The 15109-nt window shown below is 36.1% G+C and overlaps 1 pseudogene; it reads right to left on the bottom strand.

Annotated features, from left to right (window-relative positions):
* LOC105238469 overlaps nucleotides 1-6061 on the bottom strand; it is a 98798-nt pseudogene extending 92737 nt beyond the window's left edge.
* Nucleotides 6062-15109: the final 9048 nt, after the last annotated feature.

Raw genomic sequence — 15109 nt, 5'->3', positions numbered from 1 at the left:
TAGACTCTAGATCAAACACACATCAAAGAGCACTGTAACTACATGCTGCTTATATTAGAATCACTTGAGAAAGTTTTAAAAAATACAGATTCCTGAGGACCAGCTCAGACATACTGAATGAGAATTTCCTGTGTTGGAGCTTTGGGAAGCTTTAATTTATAGAACTATGTTTGGAAATTACTGTCCTTAAGATATAGGAACGAAGAACATCTCCCATTGCTTCTCATCAGGATCTTCTCTGATAACTGGAGATGGTTGGTAGAGCGGTGATACCAAGAAACGTCACATTATAATCACCAGGGGTGCACACCTGTCCGGCATTGTCCTGTCCTACCTTAATTTTACTTGATGCCATTCCACAGTCCCTATGCTTGGAAAAGACAGTGATGAGGAGGAACCACTCACAGAGAAGGAAGGGAAAGAACCAATCTCTACAGAGAACGAATTATATACTACGTACTTATTACTTTATATACATGGTGAAATAAAAACCTCTCACCACTCCCACTAGGAGTGTATTACCATTATTATTCACATTGCACTGATGAGGATATCAATTGGGGAAGACTAAGACATTCAAACTAGGTCACATGGCGTGCAGGTGACAGAGCTGGGGTCCAAATTCAGCTCTGGTTCTTCTGCAAATAACATGAAAAACAGAATCCTCTTGGTGTCTCTTATTCTTTAATACCCATAATATAAATACACTGGTAAGATATAATGGAACCACATTCCTCAAACCTAATGGGAGAGAGAGTTATGTCTCTTCTGATAAATCTGAAATTTATGGTCACCAGTTTGAGGGATCATCATGAAACCACAGACTACCTAATTTCCATCTGATGTAGTTTAACTTTTAGGAAGTGTATGACCAATATGTCAACTGATTCCATTATTATGAATTTATCATATTGGTTGAGTCATTAAAACCCTAGGCCTTGATTTAGAATTATGTGCTTATTTTTAGCTTCTGGTTTATTTCAAGAAAGTGAGGTGCTTCATTTATTAAAGAAAGTCTACAAAACAAATAGGCTTTTTAAAGAAAGTTAAAGAAAAATTAAAAAGTTGTTAAATCTATAAGTCTAGTTTAGCTTTCATTCTCTTCTTCTCTAAATGTAATTTTTTTATGAGATGTCTTATAAAAATATTCAGAAATAGAAGCAAATCACTATATGTGAATGTATAACCCAGTGGAAGGCTAGACGGCTCCATGTTTGTGTCCTCAGCCATTTTTGACAGCGCCCATAGTCATTGCAATCAGAATATTTCACATGAGAGGAAAGTGTTCCTGCTCATACTGGCTCTCTATGTTTTTTAAGTCATCTCTACTCCCAGCGTGAGGCTCAAACTTGTGACCCCAAGATCAAGAGTTGTACGCTTCACCTATTGAACCAGCCAAGCACTTCACTTCTCTACTTTTTTTATTCATTTGCTCAAAAATGTCCATTTTGCACCTACCTTGTTTTGGGTATTTTAAATTGAACAAATGGCTTCTGGAATAAGCTTAAAGATGAATTTATAGTCTCTAGACTGGACATGCTGCAAGCTTGTTGAAAAAACAACCAGGTCTTCTTTATGGTGGGTTCTATCTCATTCTATTGGAGAACGAATAGGCAACTGCATTGCAGGGACTCTGTGTAATGATGTTTTGTTTTTCTATTCACTCCAGACGCTTCTATACATTCCCCTTGTCTTTACCAATTCACAGAAAAGTGGATTATGACTTCCTTCACTTGAATGAGCCAGTTTAATGAGATGCCACTTGGAAAATTTCCTTGAGGACAGATTAGAATAGTCTTCTTTTTTGCAATGTGGAGATCACAAAAAAAAAAAAAGGAAAGAAAGAAAGAAATAAAAGGAAAGGAAAGGAAAGGGAAAAGGGAAGGAAAAGGAAAAAGAGAAGAGAAAAGAAACAAAAGGAAAAGAAAAAAAAAGTGAAGAAAAGAAAAAAAAGAGAAGAAAAGAGGGTCTAAGAAGTCCTGGGCCTTGCACGATCCTGAGTACACATTGCATAATACCTGAGCATCCTGCCTTCCCAAAGGTGAGGTGAGCACGACAGAAGATACAGATGTGTTCTCAGTTGTTTCATTTTTTGCCATGTGCACAGAAGACACATGCAGCAAATAAAATAAACACAAATGTGCTCTTTACAGGGAAGACACCTGGCTTTTGGGAATTTCGAAGGCCACACAATACCTCAGAAAATGCCTAGAAGGAACTGTAACCCAGCATGAAATTCACTACGAAAATCCCTTCATCTTAAACTCTAAATTAAGTTACCATTTCAGTTAGCATGCAAGTAATAATTGTATGCGCAAGCTTTCCCAAAACCCAGAATCCCGGACAGAAGAGGTCCCATGACCTGCAAATATCCGAGTTAGTAGTTCTGGTTCATAGAAGAGAAAGCACAGAAATGGAGCGAACACCTACTGAGCACTTAGTAGGTCCCAGGCGCTGTGCAAGCTGCTTTATTTAGGCCATCTGAGTCTCTCTCGTCATGAAGGGACAAATGGTAAGGGGAGAACAAATAATAGTTAAGAGCTTTAAACAACAACAACAACTATATATATTATATATATATATATATATATATATATATATATAATTCCTAGTTATTACCTGCTGTAGACATTCCCCATCTACAAGTCCAGGATAAGATGTAGTAGAAAGAAAAGAAAATAGTAACAAAACATGTTTTTCTTTTACCTCCCACTGCAAGATCTACCGTTGGAACCCTGAACCCACCAAGAAGCCCTCTGCCATCTTCCCTACTTCTGTGAAAGGAAGCACGACAAACACTTTTATTCTAAGTGTGTTGCCCTTTGGATTGGGTCAAAAAGCGTCATGTTTTGTGTTCTCTCAATGCCAGGTTGACAATCGGAGGACACGCATGTGATGACGCCCACGCGTACTGCCTCAGCTGTGCTGATACACATCGCGCTTACACACCACTCCTCGTATAAGTTTATTCTATGAGAACGTGATTGTTGACCTTGGGGAAGTTGTTTCATTGCTCCACGTTGAGTCTTCTCACTGCAATACGAGACTGTCTGGAACGTATCTTATACACGCTTGTCGAAAATCTTAAATTACATAAACATGTTAACCATTGAGCACATCGTAAATACTAATGAAAACATGCTATTTTTCCTAGCTCGGGCCAGACATACCCAAATGGTAAGATCTAGGAAAGAGGCTTAAGGATGGTCACAGCTTCCCAAAGTTGTTTGTTTGTTTGCCTATCCCATCAAGTTCCCAACCTACACGTGCTGAGAAATGCCTGAATTACTGACAATGTACAATTTCGTCCTGAGGTACAGCCCTCATTATGCACACAATCACTTCTCTAGGCAAACATACAATACTTTTGAAAAGGTTTCAGTAGTACATCGGAAGCTTAGATTATATTTTTCCCACTGAGCTATCATATTAAATGTTTAATATAATATTTAATCATAAATATGATAAAACAATATGAATAATGAAACAAACTTTTAAAAATGTAATTCTCTAGGCCACTAATTATACCTCCATCGGTTTCTGGGAATAAACATATAGAAAAAGATCCCATGCTCTGGGACATGCCTGCTTCTTGAGATAAGTCTGTTTTTTATTTTCCCCCAGAAAATTAAATGTTTCGTTTTAATCAAATATTGCTACAAATGGCCAGGTTACTACATGTCAGGGAAGGCAAATCTCAGGTCTCATATTGTATGTCAATGGCGATCAATTAGCAACGATGTCTGCCCCTCAGAGTGCCCTGTAATAATATGCGGTATGTCTGCAACAAACCCAGAGGAAGAGTCCTAGAAGCTATATATTTGCTCTCCTGTCTTTTTTTCAAAATGTATTCTCAGCACGCAGAAGTTACAGGTGAGGGGCGCCTGGCTGGCTCACGCGGTTAAAGCATCTGCCTTCAGCTCAGGTCATGATCTCAGGGCCCTGGGATCGAGCCCTGCATTGGGCTCCCCGCTCAGCGGGGAGCCTGCTTCTTCCTCCCCCTCTGCTGCCCTCTCCACAGGTTCTCTCTTATTTTCTCTCTCTCTCTCTCTCTGATAAATAAAAAAATTTAAAAAAAACCCAAAAACTTATAGGTGAAATAAAACCAAAGTTTCCCATTTTAATAGTTAAACTTTTAAAAGTGGAATGGAAGGGAAATGTTTTACACAAATTCTCAAGAGACAGCTTTCTTTTTTTTTTTTTGAGGACCTGATATCGAGTCGCTGGTAATTGGAGTGGATTTTGCATTGGTGACTTCAACATTCCAGGTGATAAAGGAGCAAGTTGAAACAGAGTAAGAGAGTTAGTTGCAATGAACAAACCAAAGGTCAGCAGAATCCCATGAGTTACTCTGTGGCCTTTCATACATGTGAGCAAACCCTTTGACATTTCAAATGCTTGGCTTTCTCATTTGTTAAATGAACTTAACCAGGCTTCTATGACTTAAGGCTTAGAGGGAACCTTACACAGGTCTTGTCATCCAGCATTTTTTTTTCTTCACAGATGACTACCAGATAAAAAGAGAATAACAGTAAAATATTACGTTATTACATACGATATTTTTCTTGATTAACAAATTCATTATTCTCACTACACAGAAAGATTGCAAATCCACGTCACATGAGCACTCTTTCTGCTGAAAATAGAAATGGCATTTGCTCTATTCCTTTTAATGGGACTGATCTATTCTACATACAAAGAGCAACAGAAAGCACATATTTTACAGACTTCTCTGCAATAATATTAATGAGTCTTACATTAGTACCAAATCCTCCTGTGTAAAATTATCTCTAATTTAAGTGTGATTTTGCCTTAATTTTGGATCTAGGTATTCTGTTTAAGATTTAATGCTTGTCATTTTCACTGGGTATTGAAATATCTGTAGTTTTAAAAATCTGAGCTTTCTCCCTCCCCCCCCTTTTCCCCTCATTCATAAATTTCAAATACGTGGAGTGATCTGTCATCCAGCCCATTTCCAGAAACTTACACCTGAGGTAATGGCCTCTAGGGCGTCTTGGTATGAAGGTATCTACATAGCCCATTGTGATGGTTAATTTTATGTGTTAACCCTGCCTTTCTTAATCCCACCAACCTTTTATTTTACTCCAACATTATTCGGGGTGTTCCTGTAAGGGTGCATTTGGATGAGATTAACATTTAATTCAATGAACTTTGAATAAAACAGATTGTTTTCCACTACGTGGGTGGGCATCATGCAATCAGTTGAGGCCTGAATAGAGCAGAGACCATCCTCCTCTGAGCAGGAGAAAATTCTACTGCAGACTATGGACTTGAATATTGGCTCTGCTGGTTCTCCAGGCTGCCTGCTGCCCACCTTGCAGACTTTGTACTTGTCAGCCTCCATAATCACAGGAGCCAATTCCTTATAATAAATGTGTGTGTGTGTGTGTGTGTGTGTGTGTGTGTGTGTGTGTATACACACACATATATATCCTCTTCATTTTGTTTCTGTGGAGAACCCTAAAACACCTATCATACTCAGCTTATACACTGCAGAGATTTAATGACCACATTTTACAATAATTGACCAGTGTTGTCATCTGTGAATTTTAATAGGTTAAAATTCTCATATCAAGTCTAGCCCCTTTGAACGGGGGTCTAAGTGGCTCATTCAGTTACGTGTCAGACTCTTGGTTTCAGCTCAGGTCATGATCTCATGGGTCAGGATCAAGCCCAGCTTCAGTCTCCGTGCTCAGCAGGGAGTCAGCTTGAAATTCTTTCTCCCTCTGCCTCTGCCCCTCCCCCAACTCTTGTGTGCACACTCTCTCTCTCTCTCTGTCTCTCCCAAATTAAATAAATAAAATCTTTAAAAAAAAGAAAGAAAAAAAATACCTGATGCATATTACATAAGAAACTCTCCCTGTGCATTTTTTGTGATTGTTAGTAGTGTTGCCCTTTTCCATCATTTCACCATACTGTCTAGGAAGCCAGTGGCATTTGTAACTCCTTCCTGTGGCTTGTCAACTGACTCCAGAAATTTTTCACTGCCTTTCTCGCTGACACTATCCAACAGCGTCCATTGTGTTACAAATCCCACCATCCTGGTTTGGGCTTTCCTGGCCTCTTGTAGTTGCCACCTGATTTGTACTATGCCTCAAGTTTCTCCTTCTCCAAGTGAACACAAATACCACTACTGGCAGTTCGACCTTTCTGAAGTGGTTTTGAAAATGTTATCTTCCTTCCCCCAGATTTCTACTTCTTTCACTTTCTGAAATGAGGTCACACTAGGTTGGCATTCAGGAGAATCTACTATCTGGAACAAAACTGCCAAGTTTGCCATGATCTAGCCTCCAGACTAACTGGATTATTATTTGTTCTTGAAGCACAACTTCAATATAGGCACAGCTCAGGATTAGGGAAGTGATGACATTCCCTTAGAAGTGTCCCCTCTAGATCATGACACATCACCTCCTAAAACTCCCTAATTCCCCCAACTGACTACCTGCCTTCATCATCTGCCTTAGCCTATGTGCTTCATTTAACATGTGTCTTCTGTGTCTTTGTGTTGAAGATGTCTGCATAACTTCTTCATAGCAATGTTATAAGCATTTGATATGAATATTGTCTTCAAAAATATATGTTGATATAACTAAAGAAAGAATGAAAAATACATTTTAAAGCTCACAAAATAATTCTACAACAAAATATTCCTTGCTTTTTTAAAAATATTGCCAAAATAACTAGAAAAGTAAGGTAGAAAGAGTTAATTACATGGGTATTTTATATGCATAATATCAAATAAAATGATTTTTTAAAATAAAGGAATATTTGAAGTCGTATTTGGTATGAATTAAGTCATAATTAAGAAAGTTAGGTACTGATTATTGTCACTATCAGATTTATGTGGAGAAAATGCATATGAGGCATGGGAATCTCTCCTCCCTAACACAGGGGAAGCAAGAAAGAAACAAATTCTGTTCTTGTGAAAGACTTAATGAGGGAAAAAACAGAGGATGGAAAGCCCTAATCTGACCTTCAAACAAAAAAGTCCTTTGAAAATAATGAAGTAAGTGATTTCCTTCCCTCTCTTGGCAACGCCATTTCAATCTCTAAGAATTTCCTATCCACTTCTTGACCTTCCAGATGAGGTCATCACCAAAGGAAATGTCTTATTTCAAGAGTAACTGCCAACTTTAGAGATTTTAGAGAGTCGAAGTATAGACCCTGTTAGATCCTGTTCTGAAGGAGAAGAGTAAGCAAGCAGTATTTGTCAATGGAATCACTTGCCGGTGAATTTCAAAGCCCTCGGCTGTTTCATGAATATATAGCTGTGCTGTATTGAACTGGCCTCCACTTGGTTTCATGAAATTCAAATAAGATACTAATTTCCCATAAATCTATTTATGTGTGTAAAATATTTGAAACTTTTAAAATTATGTATGTATCTTAATTTACAGTGATCATATAACAGTAGCTATAGTGTTAAATTTTCCTTTTAGTTACTCTACCTTTTAAGTGTTTGCATCTAATTTGTTTATCCGGGGCATAGTTAACACACAAGAAGTTAATGAAATACACTTGCCTCATAAAGCATAGCAAATTAACTAAATATACAAATAAATGTTGAGACATAAGATACTCTTGTCATGAAAATCATACTCAAAGGTTTTATATCAAGAAATCGAATTGAGGGAATAATTTTTTAACTACACCAGCTTTGTTCCTCCAGATAAATCAGATCTATTATAAACATGATTGTTACATGATTGGTTAACACTTTAAAATAACAGATACTCAGGGCACCTGAGTGGCTCAGTGAGTTAAGTGTCTGCCTTTGGCTCAGGTCATGATCTCAGGGTCCTGGGATAGAGTCCCATGTCAGGCTCTCTGCTCAGTGCAGGGCCTGCTTATCCCTCCCCCTCTGTGCGTGCTCTCTCTCTCACAAATTAATAAAATCTTTAAAAATAAATAAGTAAATAAACAAAATAACAGATACTGAATGGAGCCAAGATCGAGGTCAAGGTCACTCTGAAATAGACCCTGAGCCTAGGATTTGAAAGCAAGTGATTTAATAAAGAAGGTCTCCCAGGAGAAACCAGTAAAGAAATGTAGGAAGTAAGATAGGAAGAAACAACAGATTTTGTTCTTGGTTTTTATTTAAGAAATGTAAACATCCATCTTAGTAAAATCATCAAAAATATTTCTTTAGGATTTAACAGTAGCCTTTTGCAAAAAAGTTTTGCGATTTATAAGAATACTAAATTAACTCTTGCAAACATTTGTATGCCATTTTTCCTTCCCTGTGTTTTTCCAGGCAAAATTTAGCTGAATACTACCTGGAAGGCTTTCTAAGACATATCAAGTACAATTACCATGTTTGTGAAAGCAAAACAAAAAACACAAGTTTCCTGCTTTATAAAAATATATGTGTGTATATATTTATATATGTGTATACACATATGTATAGATACATAGAAAAAATATATATAAAGAAATATATATATCTTATAATTTGATAAGGGCTTCTTCTCTCAGTGTGTTCCCCCTAACATACCATTTATTCAGTCACATGCTATAATATTTAAGATTGACATTCTCTTCAAAATAGGCTTGGGGATAGTTAAGTTTGGTTTAGTTCAACTGAGTCATTAAATGGAAAGCTTTACAGTGTCATTATTGATAGATTCCAATGAACAAATATAATATAATGCCTTTGCCTGCTATTACGTGTCCATATTTCTCTTAATTAACATCTCAGAGTTATTAAGAATAGATTATTGTTTACATATGAGCTGTTTTGGTAAAAAACTTCATGCATGACCACCTAACCACCTCTCTGTGCCTCTTTTAGACCACCAGACTCTGGTAATCAAGAAAAGCTATCAGAGAAGTCGTAGTTTCTTCAGAAACAAACAATAGAAGAAAAAGGTTAACTAGATGAAATTCAAGAACTGTATCTCCTTGACTTGGTAAAGGGTTTAAAGGCTGGATCTGAATGAGTATGATTGCCTCCCACTGTGACTCCCACATGGTTATGTGCACTCAGTAAATATTTGTTCCCTCTTGGGTTTGTTTTTTTGTTTTGTTTTGGTTTTTTGCCTTTGTGATTCAGATACCACAGGAGGTGAAAATGTCAACTTCCCTAAAGGAGACTATTTTTTCCTTAACTGTATGAATTTAAGCCTTACACAGGAGCTAAGATTGTGATCTATGTTGAGTTGTAAAAAGTTGTGCTGTTGTGTTTGAGCTCACAAGTGCATTTGAAGTTTTAAAGAGAAATTATTAATACAAATGTCAATCTAAAATACTCAAGGACCGATTAGGAACATTTCAAGCAAAGAAATTTTCCCAAAATCAGGAGGGGATAGCCTTCTATGTAGAGCACTGCATGGGCAACAGCGTAAAAGGGGGTCAAAAGTGGTAAAAGTGGGGAGCATTCTGGGTAATTGGACATAAATGTGAAGAGGCAAGATAAATGAAAATTAAGCTTTGGAAGTGAGAGCCAAATCTTCAAAAATTTTGTACAGAGGGGCGCCTGGGTGGCGCAGTCGTTAAGCATCTGCCCTCGGCTCAGGGCGTGATCCCAGAACACTGGGATAGAGCCCCACATCAGGCTCCTCCACTAAGAGCCTGCTTCTTCCTCTCCCACTCCCCCTGCTTGTGTTCCCTCTTTCACTGGCTGTCTCTCTCTGTCAAATGAATAAATAAAATCTTTAAAAAAATTTTGTACAGAACAAAATAATAATAATACTGATTGGCGTACACAAATTTTTATACTTTTCAAATAACACAAACAAGGTGTTTTTTCCTGGTGTGTCAATTTTAGTTCAGGATTTGGTAGTGGGAATATAGGAGTGTAAAAATCATGATATTCATTTGAAAATAAACAGATACATTGAGGAGTAGAATGAGAAATTCAAAAGTTCGGATGAGACTTCAGGTATTTATAGCAGGCTGTCTGCTAAGCTTTTCACTCCCTATTCTCTGGGAATAACCAACTCTTCCTCTTTGTTTTTATACTGTGATGAAAAACTTGTAGAAACATTTATCCCTGCCAAATTTCCTGACTATATTAATATTTGATCTAATTGCCACAACAATTATTGAAAGTAAGTGAATCATCATCCTTATTTGGCAAATAAAAATTTAAGGTTTACAAAGTACAAATAATTTTCCCAGGATTATGCAACCAACAAGTTACAGAGTGGGGACTTGACCAAACTTAAACTTTGCTTTTCCCAAAATGCTTTACTATATTAAGTAAACAAATTTTTAGACAAAAGTGACAGGTCATTTGAACATTTAAAATAGTGAAGGGCAACAATCACACACACACACACACACCCATGGCAGAGGGAGGAGGCACATTTGGGCATTTGAAATTGTCTTGATAAGAGTCTAGACTAGTGTAGAATTAGATCCTCTTGCTAAGAAAAGCTAAATTAATCTTAGAAATTTTACTTTCTTTAATAATGAAGTGACTATCTCCATTATTTTTAATTGTTTTTAAAGTATACTTAATTAAGTCACATGGTTACTCCCAAAGATAAACCATGACAGTGAAAAGATGTGGGGAGACAAATCAGCCAACATTTTTAAGCTTTAATATATTTTTAAATATACAGAGCTTCCAATTTATTTTGATATAATCAGTGGTGAAAGTAATGCCATCAAGCATTAGTGGAGGATTTTAACTAGAATCATGTGCTACATAAAGCTGTTGGACAGAGTTTAAAGGATCAGAATGTTGGAAGATATAAAAAAAAAAGGCAAATGCTTAGTTGCTTTTGTAAGAGATTTTAAATTAAAGCAGCATACTCTTTAAAGCATCACACAATGGGTAGAATGAAAATGAAAGCTAATTAACCTCAATTCTTTTTTAGTTGCACAGCTTTGTTATAATCTTCCATGGGGTTCATGACCAGAGGATTACTAGACCTTGAGAAATATTTGAAGAAGGGGTCAAGGTGGGAACCAAGGCAGCTATGTGAAACTCAAGTGGCTTGCCTGGGCATGCCTTAGGCAGACCCAACTTCTGATCCAGTTTTGGAAGTAGGTATAAAATAAGGTGCTAGGCCTACATATCTACATTACGAAGAAGCATTTGTATGCAGGCATGCATATATATAATATATGTGTGTGTGTGTGTGTTATAAGAAGGTGAAATAATATGTATTAATCACAATAGAGGATAGTTTGAGAGCACATTTCAAGAAACTTTAAGCATTCACGCCTTTTACCGAGTATTTCCATTCCTACCAATTTATATTAAAGATACATTGTCAGAAAGAAATGTAAGTAATTATTTATTAATACTGTTGATTACAGTATTATTTATGACAGCAAAATATTCCAATAATCTTATTTTCAAGAGTAGAAAAAGGGTGAAATAAATAAGGGAATATTCATAAAATAGAATATGTGTGGACGTGAAAATTCATGAGGTAGCAGAATAATGACACAGGTGTGGAATAATGACAGTATTTACTAAATAATCACATGTGCCAATTTATTATGTAAGTATATTTAATTTATATGCATAATATATATGTATTTATGGAAAGACAAGTAAGAAATTAGATCATTTAGGTCATATTATCTAAATGGTGGAGTTATATGTACTTCTCTTGTTTATGCTATTAGAATTTTGCCATTTCTTATCAAATAACATCCCTTATCTATTATACTAAAAATATTGTTTCTAAATATCAACATTTGGGGAAAACAGAATCATGTTAGAAATGAGTTCAAAGAAGTATTATAAACATAATAAACACATTTTTAGTACAGCCAAAACTAAGCTCTTAAAGTTTAGTAACTGAAGGAAATTAGCAAGCTTGTTGCGTTACCTTAGCCTGCAAAGTAAACAAGTCTGAGTCTCTTTTCCTACTGTGCTTTTATTAAAATTTCTTCTTTGATGTTCTTATTTAATATATTAATTTCCTTCTAATAAAGTCGTGTATCCACCAACACATTTTCATTCATGGGCACAGGATATTTCTATCTCTGAAGCTGAAATGAGAACAAAAGCTGAGACCTGTGCAAGCAGGTAATTTGAGTTCCACATGGTGGCTCCAATCTCCCATTCCTAAGACCCTTTTGGAATCATTTGGCAGAATACAATTGTGCACATTTACCAGACCCTCTTCAACACCAGAAATTGTCTTTGGCAGTAGTTTCTACATGATAAAATTACTGAAGTAATTTTGAAAAATACAAATGCCTTTAAAAAAGATAAATATCCTACCATCAAGAGCTAAATCCTGCTCTTATTTGAGGGAAGAAAAACACAATAGAGAAAGAAATCCAAAGTGTTGACAACTTTGGATTAATGCAACAGGGTGGAAGGTAGAAAGGGAAAAGAGAGAAATAGAAACAGACTGAGATAAAGAGACAAGCTGAGAGAGATGGAGAGAAAGAAGGGAGGAAGGAAGAGAGAAAAGAAGCAGAGAGGAGAGGAGACAGAGGCCTCTTTGACTGGTTGACAATTCACTGAACAACCTATCCCAGGAGTCCAATACATACTCAGTGGGACAGGTAGTATAACAGACACTACAAAAATTCCAGTGGAACACAATATCCAACACAAACACACTCTGACCCCATGTCTCTGTCTTGGTCTTATGAGTCCTTGGAGAGAGAAGACCAAGGAAGGGGAAACCCCTCTTCATGACTGCTTTTCGGTGATTTATGAGTGAAAGCAGTCAGGCAGGTGTCAAAGACAAACTGGGTCTTTGTTTTCTGTGCTTTGAATATCCCCATGAAAGCCAAGTACACTGTAAGGAGCGGGGATTTCTTTAAGTTTCAGCTCATTAATGCAAATACATATCAAAATATAAGATGTTTACTTGTATAGTTTATGGTGTAGTGATGCCAAAATGAGTATAACAGACGAATGGATAAAGAAGATGTGGTCCATATATGCAATGGAATATTACTCAGCCATCAGAAAGAACGATTACCCAACATTTGCAGAACCATGGACAGGACTGGAGGAGATAATGCTAAGTGAAATAAGTCAAGCAGAGAAAGACAATTATCATATGGTTTCACTCATTTAAGGAACATAAGAAATAGGAGGGAGATCGGTAGAAGGAAGGGAAGAATGAAGGGCGGGTAAACAGAAGGGGGAATGAACCACGAGAGACTATGGACTCTGGGAAACAAACTGAGGGCTTCAGAGGGGAGGGGGGTAGGGGATTGGGATAGGCCAGTGGTGGGTATTAAGGAGGGCACATATTGCATGGAGCACTGAATGTTATATGCAAACAATGAATCATGGAACACTACATCAAAAACTAAGGATGTACTGTATGGTGAATAACATAACAATGAATAATTTTAAAAAATAAATAAAATAAAATAAATAAAATAAGGGAAATTGTCCTTTAAAAAAATATTTACTTTATTGTACTAAATCAAGTTTATATCAGGACAAAAAATTGGAGATGGGCAACAAGACCTTATGTTATTAGGGAAAATAATTATAGGTATAGAATATACAAGTAAAACCATATGTTTATCAGTTATCTCAACAATATCATTTATATATCATTTTAAATACATTTATGCGTGTATCAGTACCTACTAATATATTTGCATCATGGCTATGGATATGAAGGAAAAGTCAAGGTGTTACTTTAATTAGAATATATGAATTGAAAATTTGATTGAAGGCTAATGGACTTTGAAGTCTGAACCCACTGAACTAAAGCTTCACTAAGGCTTTGTTCAAGATCATATACTGGTCAAAAAACAAAGTTGACATAGTGTTCTGGTCATTTGAACTTGACTCTTAAAAGTAATATTTTAAGAGATTAACACAAAAGCACAAGTTCAAATGTAAATGACTTTACCATATTGAGAAAAGAAAACGAACATGCCAAACTTCTCTTGTCCTTCATAGAAACCCAAAATTTAAACTTCTTATTCATCAGTTTAGTTGGAAGCATGTTGTTTCAGTAATAAAACAAAAAATCGCAATACTCAAATACTGATGTAGTTTACATAAGATTTCTATTTTATTATTTACTTAAAATGAATAAAAATAATCTTTGATTAAGCATTGTACCTATTTAATAATTGAGGAAAATACATTTCATATTATTCATAGCATCGTTAAATAAAATGTAAAGTTTTACAGTGGCTGATATAAAATCAGAGGAAGATTATTGTAGTTTTTTCTGTATCTTTACCTCCATCATCCTAAATATTATAGGTCTCCTCAATATCTGCTACCAGTTATGCATCCCCCAGCAAGCAAATACCATAATGTGAAATAGGCAAATTTATAGTTCAAATCAGACAATTTCCAAATGTTGCACTGACAGATAGTATGAATCTCCAGGAATCCAATGAAGACGGTAACACTAATACTAAAATTTGATCTTTAGAGAAACATGTGATTATATTAATTCGTCTTTAGTGGTGTTTTTAAAAGACTGCTAGAGTTCTTTGTACGGATTTGCACTACTTAAAAAGAATATTCAGATACTTTGTATAGCCTCATTGTATTCCAAATTACTGCTTCGGTAGGGCTTCCAAATATACCATGTTCTGTAGATAAAGGGTCTTCAAACAGAGATATGGGTGTGTCTCTCCTAAAGTCTAAGGGCCACATTGTGTGGATGATGTGAAAAGGACCAATATCCAGATCTCTGACTTTCACAGGACTTCTTTCCAAAAGCACCTGTTCTGTAGGTACATGTCCTCCTTTCCCAATCCCCTTTCACAATGATCCTTCTCCTATTTATGACAGAAAGGCATTCCTCCCACCTATCCTGCTTCTAACTCCTAGAGTGTACAAACTCCAGGTTGGCCAACTGAAGGGACACTACACAAGATTGGTGGAAATGTCAAGAAAGAAAATAGTTGAGATAATCAGGAAACTCTGTGTGTGTGTGTGTGTGTGTGTGTGTGTGTGTGTGTGTGTGTCAAGCTCAACTAGTTTTCAAATCTTTGTGAAAAAAATATTGAAAATTTTAAAAGTATGTATTTTATAGATAAGTGTGGGTTTTGACAGGCAACTCTTAATAAGATCAAATAATTAAATGGCATTACCATAATATACTCCTATTGCCATTAATTTATTTATATGAATAATATTGTTAACAACTCTAAAAATTAAAAAGAGGAATAGAATTGATGC

The sequence above is a fragment of the Ailuropoda melanoleuca genome, chromosome 1, assembly GCF_002007445.2.
Source record: "Ailuropoda melanoleuca isolate Jingjing chromosome 1, ASM200744v2, whole genome shotgun sequence".
Taxonomy (NCBI): domain Eukaryota; kingdom Metazoa; phylum Chordata; class Mammalia; order Carnivora; family Ursidae; genus Ailuropoda; species Ailuropoda melanoleuca.
This window is presented reverse-complemented; position numbering and strand designations above follow the sequence as displayed.